Below are 12,500 nucleotides of genomic sequence, written 5' to 3'. Positions count from 1 at the left end.
GGCTAGAGTACGACAATCTGGCAACGTTGCTCAGCCGCCATGTTCTTACCCAACGAGCCGAGCAAAATTCAAATGGTGGTGGTGGTGGTGGTCAACGATGCCCGATTGTCGTACTCTGCTTCTCATGTTTGCCGATTTCCGACCCAACAACTGCTTTCATAACCCAAATAACTGTCTTCATATATGTTTATCGTTTAAATGGTTAATTATTGGTGCTTCTTGTTAACAGTCAGAGCTCGTAGTAGTGGTGGTGTTGGTAGTACCACGGCGGTGATGTAAGAAGCTATATCAAGGTCTAGAGGCAACCTGAACCTGTCTCCCACACAAATTACACCAATTGTCGTGTTCCCCTCGAGGCGGACACGTCCTCTGCCGCGGTTAATGAAGGGGAGTCGAGGGGACGCGGCGATATCATGTGTTATTGGGGAGGCGGAGTACGGAGCAAAACAAGGAGCGGTATCCTCAGACGCTTCCTCCTCATGAGTCTTACACCAATTATTCCCAATGGCCGAAAAGGAGATAAAACAGTAGTATTAGTATTAGTATTAGTAGTTGTAGTAGTAGTAGTAGTAGCTGTAGTAGTAGTAGTAGTAGTAGTAGTAGTAGTAGCTGTAGTAGTAGTAGGCTATCGGTAGTAGTAATGGTAGTTGTAGTAGTTGTAGTAATTAATGTTTTTTCACGTTCATGGTACAGAGGTTTTGTCAGACTACCACGAGTGTAATAAAACTACCCATGAAAATGCTCACAACTTCTAGGAAATCCTTGTTAAATGTGTGTGACTGGACGCCGACATGTTGAAGAATATACCCCAAAGACACCTGTTGGCTTTAACCCGGTAGCTGCGGGGATCATGTTTCTTAAAGGCCCCTCTAAGCGAATTAATGAGAAAAAACATCACTCACGCAAACCAGTTCATAATATACATATATCAACGCATTTGGGATCAGTTTATGCATCATCTATTTTTGGGGGGTCTTTATCATGGCAAAAATTTGGCCCGTCGCTGCTACACGGTAAAGCCACAAATTTGGCCCGTCGCTGCTACACGATAAAGCCACAAATTTGGCCCGTCGCTGGTACACGATAAAGCCACAAATTTGGCCCGTCGCTGCTACACGGTAAAGCCACAAATTTGGCCCGTCGCTGCTACACGATAAAGCCACAAATTTGGCCCGTCGCTGGTACACGGTAAAGCCACAAATTTGGCCCGTCGCTGGTACACGGTAAAGCCACAAATTTGGCCCGTCGCTGGTACACGGTAAAGCCACAAATTTGGCCCGTCGCTGGTACACGGTAAAGCCACAAATTTGGCCCGTCGCTGGTACACGGTAAAGCCACAAATTTGGCCAGTCGCTGGTACACGGTAAAGCCACAAATTTGGCCCGTCGCTGCTACCGGGTTAAGTAGGCTAGACGCTGCCCGAGAGGTGCACAGCGATGAGACACGCAGAGTCCAGGACAAAACAGACATTCATAGAATATATTACAATAGTTATTCATACCCGATATTAGGGAATGGAAGTGTTATGAAGTGCTGGTGTAAGGAAGGATTTCATAATGTTACGCATATGAATGTATTTTTTTTATTAATTTCTCTCGAATTCCTTGAAAGCCAAAACTGTTTCTAATTACGAATGATGTAAAACCAAAACTTCTCGCCCGACTCTTCTTGTCAATTAAGGAAAACAAGAACAAGATTAGATTAATACGCGGGAAAACGACATATACCTACTTGCTTTCCAGCCCTGGGACATTTCGGAGCTTGTAGTACACCCAGATTTGGTGAGGGATTCGTAGAGGTTGTTGTATTTCCATGATGGGTAGCTTTAGATAGTTTGACAAGACTTCTGCACCATGAACGTAAAAAAAACTCTCATGAAAACCAAACTAATCTCCTTTGTGGCTCTTGGAAGTATTTGCGGGTGCGGGAGCCGAAAGCGTTTGAGATTACCGGCCATACATCTCCACATTTGATAAGGCTTACATGAAGGTTGTTAACAAGTCTTCTGCACCATGAACGTAAAAAAACTCTCATGAAAACCAAACTAATCTCTTTTGTGGCTCTTGGATAGAGTTGTTGTGGGAGCCGAAATGGTTTGATAATACGGCCCAATCACACACTCACATTTCATCCCCACATTTGATAAGGCTTACATAGAGGTTGTTGATAAGACTTCTGCACCATGAACGTAAAAAAACTCTCATGAAAACCAAACTAATCTCCTTTGTGGCTCTCGGAAGTAGTTGTGAGAGCCGAAAGCGTTTGAGATTACCGGTCATACATCCCCACATTTGATAAGGCTTACATGGAGGTTGTTGACAAGACTTCTGCACCATGAACGTAAGAAACTCTCATGAAAACCCGACTAATCTCGTTTTTGGCTCTTGGAAGTAGTTGTTGTAGGAGCCGAAATCGTTTGAGACTACGGCCCAATCACACACTCACATTTCATCCCCACATTTGATAAGGCTTACATGGAGGTTGTTGACAAGACTTCTGCACCATGAACGTAAAAAAACTCTAATGAAAACCAAACTAATCTCCTTTTTGGCTCTTGGAAGTAGTTGTTGTGGGTGCCGAAATGGTTTGAGACTCACATTTCATCCCCATATTTGATAAGGCTTACATGGAGGTTGTTGCGGGTTATTTCCACGGGTGAATTTGAGAGCCCTATGGCGGTGGTTAGACGTGAAACAAAAAGCCTCATGAGAACCCAACTAATCTCCATCGTGGCCTTTGGAAATTGATGTTATAAGAGCCGAAAGCGTCTCAGAACACGAGCCTTGGTTATATGTCTTCTCCGAGTAGGCTATACCGTATTATCGGGCTTGCGAGTCGTGATTACGGTCTAGCGCCAACGTGAAATTATGAAAATATTAGCTTATATATATATATAGTAGAACGAATCAGTGGATGTGTCTTTGGAAGGTTTCACGCTCGGCTTCCCCCGTCCCGACAACAAGTAGGCAGCGATGTCAATAAACTCGCGACATAACCAAGGCGCGAACACCTACCCGTTGGAAAGGTAGGGCGAGCGGGGGACTCTTTACGGGGCGGGTGCCTGCCGGCCTCTTGAAGACTCCTTGGCTGGTATTACAAGACACTTTCGCTTCTCACATCAGCTATTTCTAAAGGTCAAATAGGGGATCAATCGGGTTTTCATGAGTGTTTTTTAAGGTTCAGGGTACAGAAGAAGGGTCAAACTACCACAGGGGTCATAAAACTACCCCTGGAAATGCCCACAACTCCTATGAAAGCCTTGTCAATTATGTGTTATTAGGGTGCGATATGTTTCTTAATACGACCCCTTATGTTCTTATGTTCTTATTATGAACATCAGACGCAGCATGCTAGAGTAGTTTTATTTATGGTCATAGTTTTATTTATGGTCATGGTTCATAGTTTTTAAGGACAATAAGAGGCACTCCATCAGGTCCATAAGCCTTCTGAGAGTGGAGGCCAGAGAGGGCATAGAAAACATCGTTCTTAAGGGGAGCGTCTGCCATGTTCTAAGATATTATCAGAGGATCACCATTTTCTCACAGGTGATGTGTACCTTGAGTAGGAACATCATGTACAGTTTTGGTGAAGATTTGTTGAAAAAAAAAATTTATGAATTTTTTTTCAAAAATTTCAAAATTTTGAAATTGAAAAAAAGCATATTTAGAGTTTAGATAGCTCAAAAATAAAAACACCACTGGAACGGGCATACAAAATAAGTGTATTCCTAGAGATTACTTTTCCATTTATTTTTTATTTTTTTTGTTTCTTCAAAGTTTAAACTTAGAAAATTTATATAAAAATTTTGATGATGTTTATCCAGATTCTGATCACTAGCATTTATAGCTAATTTTTTTCTCTTTCCAACGCTATCTTTATGTTTGTGCTAGGTCCATAAATAACTTAGAAATATCAAATAAATGCGCGTGTGACCCTGTTTTGAGAAAACGAAGGAAAACTAAATTTATCGATCGCCCATCGATTCTGCTCTCCGATGACAATGTATTGGTAATGAATGTCAATGTAACTCTAACCCTGTGTAAAAAAATATCCTCTATTGCAAAAATTACGGACATAAAAGCACTGATTCATGTATGCATATTTTGGCGCGTAAAGCGCTCTGTATGGCAACACTACCAGATATTTAAAGGGCCGCCAGACCGCGCGAGGATTTAAATTTTAAAAAACTAACCTCGCCACGTGACACCTCATTGTATCCCTGGTATGATGAGCCCATAAAGTGAATTTCGAGGAATTTAAAATATTCATCAAAAATACCCCCCCAGACGCTCCCCTTAAGAATTTTAATTACAGGCATAGAGGAGTCAGAGGGGGGATGAGTAGGAGGAGTATGCCCAGAATCGTCCAGAGTGGAGTTTTTGCAGAAAGTTTGAGAAAAGAGTAAGACCATATTTTATTTATGACAGTCTCCGCGTGCCTCTCCCTCCCCCGCCCCCCGTCAGGTGGAGCGAGCCAGCCAGGCGGCCAAGCGTCCCGCGGATGAGTAGCCTAATAAGCGTCTTACGGCCGCCCCTTCATTAGCCGGTCAGCACGACAAAGGCACGAGGCAGGATGATCCCCTCCAACCCTCGAGACCTGACCTGCTTCCCTCACGCAACCTTTACTGCATCCATCACCTCCTTCCTTCCTGCCTTCCCTCTACCCTATTCCTTCTCTCCTTTAGGTCCTACCACACTCAATAGACGGTATTGGCTATGCAGGCAGCGCCACACGCGGCCACCCGAATAACTGTCGAAGAGGTACTTTTCTTTGTGAACTCGGTTGTTTTTTTCTGTTTCGGAATTATTATTATTATTATTATTATTATTATTATTATTATTATTATTATTATTATTATTATTATTATTATTATTATTATTATTATTATTATTATTATTATTATTATTATATGTTGACAGGCAGAAGCGAAAGAGTTTGACCAGGCAGGGTGTCAGCACGGAAGCACAGTTTTTAAGGACAATAAGAGGCACTCCATCAGGTCCATAAGCCTTCTGAGAGTGGAGGCCAGAGAGGGCATAGAAAACATCGTTCTTAAGAATTTTAATTACAGGCATAGAGGAGTCAGAGGGGGGATGAGTAGGAGGAGTATGCCCAGAATCGTCCAGAGTGGAGTTTTTGCAGAAAGTTTGAGAGAAGAGTTCAGCCTTAGAGAAAGATGAGACGGCAGTGCTGCCGTCAGGGTTAACGAGGGGAGGGAAAGATGAAGAAGTGAAATTGGAGGAGATATTTTTTGTCCAGGTGCCAGAAGTCTCTGGAAAAATTAGTGAAAGCAAGGTTTTGACATTTACTATGAATGAAAGAGCTTTTGGCAAGTCGAAGAATAGATTTGGCACGATTCCGGGCAGAAATGTAAAGATCATAAAATCATAGTTAGCAGGAGTGCGAAGGCTCTGGTACCTTTTGTGAGCTGCCTCTCTGTCTTTGATAGCACGAGAACAAGCGTTATTAAACCCAGCCCGAGCAGTTGGCCTGCAGCTCACCCAGCTGTTCATCCTCCCATTTGGACTGGTCGATAAGTGGGTACGTGGGGAAACCTGGGGAAGGTAAACTGTGGTTTTCTCGGACTTCACGCTGGCCCGTGTCCCGGGGTAATGGGTTCCTCCCACCACTGGCTCGAAGGGTTAATGCGACGGAGATGAGCACCGCAGCCACGCGCAGCTATAGCGTATACACCCAACTTTACCTTTACTTTTACCCTTTCTTTTTATCGCTTTATTTCTTTCCTACCTTCCTTTCTCCTCCTCTTCTCCTTCTCATCCCTCAGCCCTCCCTCACTCAGTTTCTCGCCCTTACCCCATTCCTTCTTTTTCTATCCCTTACTCTTTTCCTTCTAATGCCTCCGTCCTGTCACAGTCAATCCCTATACCTTTCTCCCTTCCTTTAATCCTTCTCTCCTCATATTGATCCTTTAGTCCTACCATACTCATTCCTCTTACTCCATCCCTTCTTCCCTTCAATTCTACTTCTCTTCCCCACTCAGTCCTCCCTCCCTCGTTTTTCATCCTTTCCTTTCTTCATTCTTTCAATTATACTTCTCTCATTTTAATCACTCAATCCCACTTCACTCAATCCCTCCCTCTTACTCCATCCATCCCTTCCTTTTAACCAACTCTTCTTGTGATCTTTTTGTCCTCGGTTATATCTTTCTTAATGCCTCCAAGTCTCTCTCAATCCCTCGCAGAGTATGGGTAAGATATATATTATACAGTACATAAACGCCTCATATATTTCCTTTCCTTTTTCATTTCCTTCCCGCGACTCACGCTCCATGCCTCGCGGTTCTCCCCTCGGCCTGAATGAAAGTCTCTCTCACTCATTTCCTTGCCTGTTTCCTTTCCCTCCTTGCTCCGTTAACCTGATGCCTCGGTCTCCCTTTCCTCACACTTCACACGTTCAAGTAAGACATTAGCTTTCTCATTTCCTTTCGACTTTTTCTTTTATTTCCCTCCTGGTATGAGTACTTATTTAAGCTTTTTCCCTCTCTACCTCTTCTCCTCTCTCTGCCAGTGTCTTGTGAGGGCTACTCTAATTCCCTAACTAATCCTTTCCCTTTTCCTGCCATTCTTCTCTCTCTGTCTCTCTCTCTCTCTGTCTGTCTGTCTGTCTGTCTGCCTGTCTCTGTCTGTCTGTCTGTCTGTCTCTGTCTGTCTGTCTGTGTCTCTGTCTGTCTGTGTCTCTCTCTCTCTCTCTCTCTCTCTCTCTCTCTCTCTCTCTCCATCTATCAACCCAGACTCTAGCAAAACTCTCTCAAGAGGATTAAGTGGAGCTCCGGGGAAGGCATACATATATACATACATACATATATTCCTACACTTTATTTTGTACCATTTTCTAAGTCCACTTCTCCTTTCCTCTCTGACTCTTTCCTGTGCCACTCTCCTCCTCTTCCTCCACTCCTTTCCCTTCTAAATTTTCTTCTCATTTTTTACTCGTCAGCTTACCACTACATAACATGCCCACAATATCTCCATTTTGATTCTTCTTCCTATGTATTTATTATTTCATTTTCTCGCTTTCATTTCCTTTTTTCATTTTCTTCTTCCAATGTCTTTACTTTTAGCTTTCCTTCTCTTTTCACTCCTTCCTTGTTCCTTGTATGTGTCTTCGTTTTTCCGTACGTTCCTCTGTTTTCTCCTCTCCTCTCGTCTCCTCTCTTCGTCCTCTTGCTGCCTTCTCCTCTCCTTCGTCTCCTCTCTTCGTTCTCTTCTCCTCTTCCTCCTCTTTGATCTCTCTCGCTCAAAATAACTACGTAAATAATCTTGTTTCACCTTTTCCTTCCTTTATTTTTAAACTCTTTCTTCCTCCTTTTTACATCCCATTTCCCGACTATTTCATCTTTTCCCGCCATTCTTTTAGAGTTTATTTATATTCTTCACTCATTTTCTTTCATTCCCGTTTTCTTTTTCATCCTCCAAGTTTTCTCTTCTCTCTTTTTTCCTTCCCCTTTCTACAATATCACACATTCACTATTTCCACTATTCCTTCTCTTATTCTTCTTCATTCTTCTACATTTCATATCCATTATCATAGACTTCACAACTAGTTGACGGGAAATCTCTTCAGTCTTGGCGCGCTGGCTTCGCGTAAGGGGCCGATTGTTATGGCGACTTTCACTGCGACAACTCAAACACACTCTGCGTTCTTACTCCGAATTTAAGTGGAAACAGGACGAAATCTTCAAGTTTTAGTGCATACAAGCAGGCAGGAGTGTCTCTAGAGTGATTTGGTCGAGGATTCAAGGTAACTTATATAAAATAGCACCATGCGTGCACTTTGAAAACGTTGTGTAAAAAATGGCAAATTTGCGTAACTTTAGGTTGAAATCTTTACGTAAAATGAATGATAACTGTAGGATAGTGAAGTCCACAGTTTTACGTATTAGGAAACAAGAAATGTACGTTTAGTTAGTGCCTACATGGCAACTCAGCTCAGTTCCCGCGTCGCCTGCATTTGCTCAAGCTCGTCGGGTTCTTCCCCGGGGACGTGCAGGCCGACCTGGACCGGGCCAAGGCAGAGGAGAAGGAGGACGACGAGGTGATCTTGGCCCAGCTTGCCAGGGAGCTGGCCGACGACCAGCCGGACCCGCCGACGGACGAGTTGCTCCTCGCCGCGGTCGGCAACTACGTCTACCTTGCCAGGAAGGTCCAGGACAACTCCTCTTTGTCCTATTGCTGAAATCAGGAGCTTGCCCAGCAGGAGGAGATGAAGATTACCGTGGAGCTCGAGAGGGCGACCCGCCCTGTGATGTTCGACGCCCTGGTCGAGCTGGTCGACAGGGGAGAGCTGGAGACGGGCTGGCGGTCCTGAAGCGGCCATCTCCCAATGGCCCACATGGCGTCCTTCGGGATGTCGCTGTGGACTCCCTGATGTGCAGGGAGGACAAGAAGGAGCGCAGGTTGAGGTTCCTCTCCCTTGCCATGCGCCACAGGGACGGGTTCAGGCACCTCCTGGAGTTCCTGGCGGCCTCAGACCCGACCTTGCAGGGGTACAGGTGCCAGGAGGGCACAACCTGGCCAACACCATCTTGCCGCACATCAGCAGGTCCCTCTTCAACTGTTTCGGTGCTAATTTCTCCAAGGACGTGACCTCAGAAGCGAGGAAAAACAAGGCCTTGAAGCAGCCGACCGGCAGGAAGAGGAGCAGTATCGAGGAGGGCAGGAAGGAGACGGCGAGGAACAGGACGTGTACAAGTCCAGGAAACTGACCAGGGCCCACAAGTCATAGGCCAAAAGGCTAAAGTGATTGTTCAGGACGAGGGCCAGATAGCCGGCAAGACGTGCTGCGGCAATAGTGACATCGGAATTCAACCAAAATAAGTTGTGATTGTATATAGAAAAATGAATATTTTGCTTTTGTTGAGTAAAATTAAGATGTTTCTGCATGCTTTCCTCAAGTATTAAGTTTCTAATGTGAAAATTAAGTGATTTATTAGATGTTAAAAACTTACGTAAAAAATTGCACTAAATAAATAAAAAATAAGTAGCTATTTCGGGCAAAAACTTATAAGATATGCTAAATATTGCTATTGATTCTGAAAATATAAGTGATTATCTCTGCATTTGGTGATGTTTGTGCATCTAGCGTAAAATCTGAGGATTTTATAGCCTTTTTAAGTTTTGTTATACTTATATAAAAAACAATTAATCGGGATTTTATTAGGGAACGACTTTGAATTTTTTGATACCGCTGCTCATGGAGACTCATATATGCCTAAGGGAGGTGCCTGTTTTAGTTTCAGGTCGCTAGCTGCTTTGGTTTTGAAAATATTTAAATTTTAATTTTTTGAAAATCGGCCCCCTGCGAATCGGCCCCGCGCCCCGTTTCCCGTCAAGAGATTGTGAAGTCTATGCCATTATTTCAATTCTTCTTGTTTTGTTTTATCTTTATATTTTCTTCCCTTTCTGCCACTTTCGTCCTCACAAGTTTTATTATTATTCCTGTCTCAGTTTTACAATCTCTCTCTCTCTCTCTCTCTCTCTCTCTCTCTCTCTCTCTCTCTCTCTCTCTCCCCCCCCTGCTCCGATTTTTCCATTCCATACTGATCAAAGTGCTGAGAGAGAGAGAGAGAGAGAGAGAGAGAGAGAGAGGTTCGAAACTTTTATTCAAAACATTAACAACATTCTCTCTCTCTCTCTCTCTCTCTCTCTCTCTCTCTCTCTCTCTCTCTCTCTCTCTCTCTCTCTCTCTCTCTCCTCCATTTCCCCTCCCTTACATAACAGAATAAGGTGTCAACAAGAAGCCAAGCCGTCAATCAGGCCACCACACAGAGACCAGCTTCAGTACGAGTAGGCTAACATCACCTAACCTTCCCTGTGAATCTCTGGAACTCTTTTTCTCTTATCGCGTCGCTGCTAAATACCTTCGTCCTGGTTTCTTTGGCTCATATTTTCAATCATTTCAGTGCTTACACACCCAGATTTGTGTAGGCTTTCGTGGAAATTGATGACGCCCACAACTCCTTCGAAAGCCTTGTCTAATGTGTGTGCTTGGGCGCCGAAATATTTAGGAAATGACCCATAAGATTCCCTCCAGCCAGCCTCCAAACACCTCCAAGTCGTGTCTTATCTCCACCTCCCCAGAGAGTGCATCAAGAACCCTCGACGGGACGTGGAGCAACTCAGCAAACAAGTCCAGTGACCCGAAGATGGTGGAGTAGACTTACAGAAATTCTAGACCCGACACACAGTGACTGATCGACGGTTCTTCCCTCTAACCAGGCCTCGCGGGTTACCGAAGACGATGCTGGGAAGACAAGACACATGTACCCTTCCTCCTCCTCCTCATTCTCCTACTCCTCTCTCAGTCTCTCTCCCTCGCCTCCTTCCCTTTCCCTATCCCGCCCTCTCGCGTCCACAGGAGAGGTACACACACAGCTTCCCGCCCCTAACGCCCCTCACTCACGCCCCTCCAGCCAAGTCAACACTCGATATGCTAATCCTCATGCCTCACACAGTTGCATCTGATAAGAATTTTTTTTCCTTTGCGACTCTTCCAGATAAAAGGAGAAGAAAGAGGCAGTTGGCATGCAGACACACCCAGCTGTTCATCCTCCCTTTCGGGCTGGTCGATAAATGGGTACCCGAGGAAACCTGGTGAGGGGAAACTGTGGTAACCTGGATGTCACACTGGCCCTGCGTCTCGGGGTAATGGGATCTTTATCTTATCCACCGCAGGCTCAATGGCCAATGTGTCGGAGATGAACAGCTAGGCCACGCGCAGCTACAGCGTATATCCCGAATTTTTACTACTCATTATCATCATCATCATCATCATCAAGAACAGTCTAACCTAACCTAACTTAACCTTCACCCTATTAATCTCCTTGTAAGATAATGACGAATTCGGGTTACAATCTTCGATACTAAACACGAGAGGTCACGTTCGACTCCCACAACTACTTCCCAAAGGCCACAACGGAGATTACTCGTGTACTCATGAGTCTAAGAGCCGCTTTCACAGTCACTTTGTTTGTTTTGATCGTTACCAATGGCGGCGATCGACGCTATAATTTTCCACGTGAAACTGGCCTATGGGGTAGTGGCGGCTGCAGAGGAAGCGAGAGGTGTTGAGAGTGTGTGACAAGATGCGGGGCTAGGCTAACCCCGCAGCCGCCACTACCCCATCGGCCAGTTTTACGTGGAAATACTATAGCGGCGATAACAGCCATTGGTAACGATCAAAACAAACAAAACGACTGTGAAAGCGGCCTGAAGAGACGATACACGGCCTTCAGCAACAAATAATGTGTCAGGTTAAATATTTGAGAGATAACGTCCTGGGCGCTCTCTGTCCTCCTCTAAGGTTGGTTGATGGATACAAGACACTGAACAGGAACGAAGACGAAGAGGCGACACAAGACCTTCAGCAACTAAATGAAGCCCTCGTGTGTTAGCCTAATTCTCAGAAGCGTTCGGGTCCCACAAAAACTATTTCCCAAAGGACACAACGGAGATTACTCGCGTACTCATGAGTCTTATTCACATCCCTAGCGCAGAAACCTTGTCAAAATATCACAAGGCTTATTAAACTACCCATGGCAATACCCACATCAACTTCTACGAAAGCCTACACAAATCTGGGTGTGTAAGCACTGAAATGTTTGAAAATATTGGCCACAGAACCCGGGAGATCACGTTCCTGGTGCTGGCTGTTCTCTTCTAAAGTTAGTCAAGAGAAACAGACAGTCATGGACAACGTCGGTTCAAATCCCCACGCTACAACCTGGGATTTTTCAGTCACCACCGAGTGGACTAAGACTACCCACATGCTGTCCTGAAGACCACCCATCAACCCGGACTCTAGAAGAAACCGTCCAGTGAATCAAGAATGAGTTCCGGGGGGCAGCATGAGCCAAGACAGGCGCCACTATAAAAATTGCCTGCGCCATTACGGGCTTGAGCCTACCATCTGGCCCCTGAAGAAAGCCTACCGGCGCTATAGGCGGGGATGTAAAAAAGAAAAGAGAGAGAGAAACGAAGAGACGGTAACAGGCCATCAAAAACGAACTGAAGTACTCGTGTGTCGGGCTAAGGATTCGAGATACTGTCCTTGATGTAGCCTATCCTCATCTATATTGGTTGAGGGAAACGGATACCTGAAAGGGACGAAGACGAAGAGGCAACACAAGACCCTCAACAAAACTAATAGAAATCCTCGTGTGTTAGGTCCAGTCAGCCATCGCTCCTAAAGGCTGCACCGAGCCCAGTCACGTGCAGGCGTCGTCCTCTCAACTTCAAACACTTCAGACTCTCGCTACGATATGGTTAGTCGGGTTCTCGAGTGTGTATTTCCCCGTCCATGTAAAGTTGGAAAGTTTCGTTTAGTCGGCGCAACATCTGTGGTCATATGCCGGAGAGAGACAGAAGGGGAAGGAATTATAGGAGAAGGAAACAGATACCAGGAGATAGGACACAACCTCCGATTAATACCTGGTACCCATTCACTGCTGGGTGGACAGGGGCGTAGGGTATCGGAAAGGC

The 12,500-nt window shown here is 44.9% G+C and overlaps 1 protein-coding gene across 1 annotated transcript in view; it reads right to left on the bottom strand.

Annotated features, from left to right (window-relative positions):
• The window catches only part of LOC126981318 (uncharacterized), a 66,095-nt gene that overhangs the window by 24,227 nt on the left and 29,368 nt on the right, over window positions 1-12,500 (bottom strand). The window lies entirely within an intron of this gene.

The sequence above is a fragment of the Eriocheir sinensis genome, chromosome 47 (assembly GCF_024679095.1).
Source record: "Eriocheir sinensis breed Jianghai 21 chromosome 47, ASM2467909v1, whole genome shotgun sequence".
NCBI lineage: Eukaryota > Metazoa > Arthropoda > Malacostraca > Decapoda > Varunidae > Eriocheir > Eriocheir sinensis.
Note: the sequence above shows the minus strand (reverse complement) of the source record. Positions and strands in the feature narration are given on the sequence as shown.